The 2,116-nt window shown below is 41.6% G+C and overlaps 1 protein-coding gene across 6 annotated transcripts in view; it reads right to left on the bottom strand.

The window, feature by feature from the left end:
• The window catches only part of mef2d (myocyte enhancer factor 2d), a 98,242-nt gene that overhangs the window by 71,553 nt on the left and 24,573 nt on the right, over positions 1-2,116 (bottom strand). The gene's annotated exons all lie outside the window — the stretch shown is intronic.

Genomic DNA, 2,116 nt, shown 5'->3' with positions numbered 1-2,116 from the left:
CCCCCTCCAGCAAACCCCTCCCAGGGCACCCTTTGCCCTAATATGCCTTCAGCAACTGCCACCAATTCATCAGTGTCCCTGCTGGCAATTGAGGTGCTTGTTGATCGACTCTTTAAAGGGACATTCCACTGTTTTATGGGGGTTTTTATTTTTTCATTTAAGCCCATTTACTACTAATCATGTAAACTTAACATCATTTTATGAACCATGTATCTCTCTATTATCTTACTCCTCATGGACAATAACATCTGTCTGAATCTGAATTTATTGGTTTTTATTTCTTTCTGTGCGATTTGAAAATCTGCAGATTCCTGAAACTTTCTTGAATTGTAAATTCCATCTAGTATTAAACAATTTTAATAATCAAACTCTCATCTTAATAATAATTCATTAAGCAAAAATACCGAACATTTCTCTGGTTTCAGCTTCTCAAATTGTTAATATTTGTTGCTTTTTCTCTCTTTTATTTCAGTGTAAACTGATTATTTCAGGGGTTTGGACTGTTAGTCAAAACGAAAGAATTTGAAGACGCCACCTTAGAGAACACATACAGAAAACAACCATAATCTGAATAATCACAATCGCTACAGATTTATCTGTAATGACTAATGATCACTGGGTGCAGCGCTACTCAGTCAAGTTTTGACTCACTACACCAACAGATTTTCATTGTACTGAAATGAATGGAAACTAACGGCTGTAAGTGTGTAAATGACAAGGAGCTAAAGCTTGCAAACACACTGGATGGTACGTGTGTGTGGGCGTGTGTGTGTGTGTGTGTGTGTGTGTGTGTGTGTCAGTAGCTGCCTAGTTAGCTGAGTGTGTCAGATCCTTGCTGCACACCAATCTGTCCCTCGTGCACATGTGAGTGTACATCTAACATTTGGATCATGAGCTGCTGGCAGTGGGACGGCAGCTGCTCACATACCTTTTGTTACACACACACACACACACACACACACACACACACACACACACACACACACACTGCACTACCTCACATACACTTGCATGCTCAGCTGTCGGAGAGTTCTTCTTCTTCTTTTAAAAAAAAATTAAAATATCTAATAACAGGACAAAAACAATAAGAATGACCTCAGTAATAAGGACAAAAATCTAGTTTTTAAAAAAGTGGGGGCTGCAGAATATAAAAATATTAAAAAATTGGTTTAAATTGCCTCAAAGCAGGATCTAATAAAGTTTCAGACTCCGTCAAATCGCTCTCTTCTTGGTGAATTAATGCCGCCTGCTCCATTGAAAACAAGTCTATAAAATCATTACGCCTCTTTGTGATGTTTCCAGTTCATTCAAGGTCAGTGCTTTAACTCTATCTACAATCTCTGGTTGCTCAGTGGCCGTTATCACACACAGTATACAAGTTATCAAGGTTTGAGATTCATATCAAATGAGGGGCTGCATGATTACTTGAAATATAATCGAACGGTCAAGTGCAAAATCCAAATCCACAGAGACGCCGCAGCCTATAAATCATATCATCCAGATGTGAGGGAACAAAAATCACATCATCATTTTTATTTTTATTTTTCCAGTAAAACACATATCACAGTCCCACTACTTTTTGCATCTCCCGCATCTCCGTCCCTACGCTTTACAACAGCACCGTGACAAATTCATCGTCTACTTCACAACCACGCAAACGCACTTTGGATAATGTAAGGTCACGATCTTCCACGTGCAGGGCGTGACGTTGACCCCGTGTCGTGTCTCTGTACAAGGAATCTTGCATCTGACACAATCTCATGTTTTTGTACTGTTTCTAAAAGCTGCAACATCCCACTGTAATTTGGTTTGGGACTCCGAATAAAATCTTTACACTTGATTTTAAAATGACCCCCCTCCCCCAATCAGCTCGGATGAAGACCGCCGCTGATCTGATGCTACATTCAAACCTGTGGGAAACACCCCCCCCCCCCCCCCCACAGATCTGAGCTCGGTGAGATGCAGTAAGATGACCGCGGCGAGGACTGTAAAAGGAGAGATTCTCTGTCTGTGACCGTTTGCGACAGCGGCTCTGCTTCCCAAGGAATGATTCTCAGCCCTCGCCCTTTCCTGACCTTGAAATCTCCGAGGGGGCCCGGGGTGGTGGTGGTGGTGG

The sequence above is a fragment of the Seriola lalandi genome, unplaced genomic scaffold (genome assembly GCF_002814215.2).
Source record: "Seriola lalandi dorsalis isolate HSWRI2012SDOR001 ecotype SW California unplaced genomic scaffold, Sedor1 jcf7180002054720, whole genome shotgun sequence".
Lineage (NCBI taxonomy): Eukaryota > Metazoa > Chordata > Actinopteri > Carangiformes > Carangidae > Seriola > Seriola lalandi.
The sequence above is the reverse complement of the archived record's forward strand: the minus strand, read 5'-3'. Positions and strand labels throughout refer to the sequence as shown.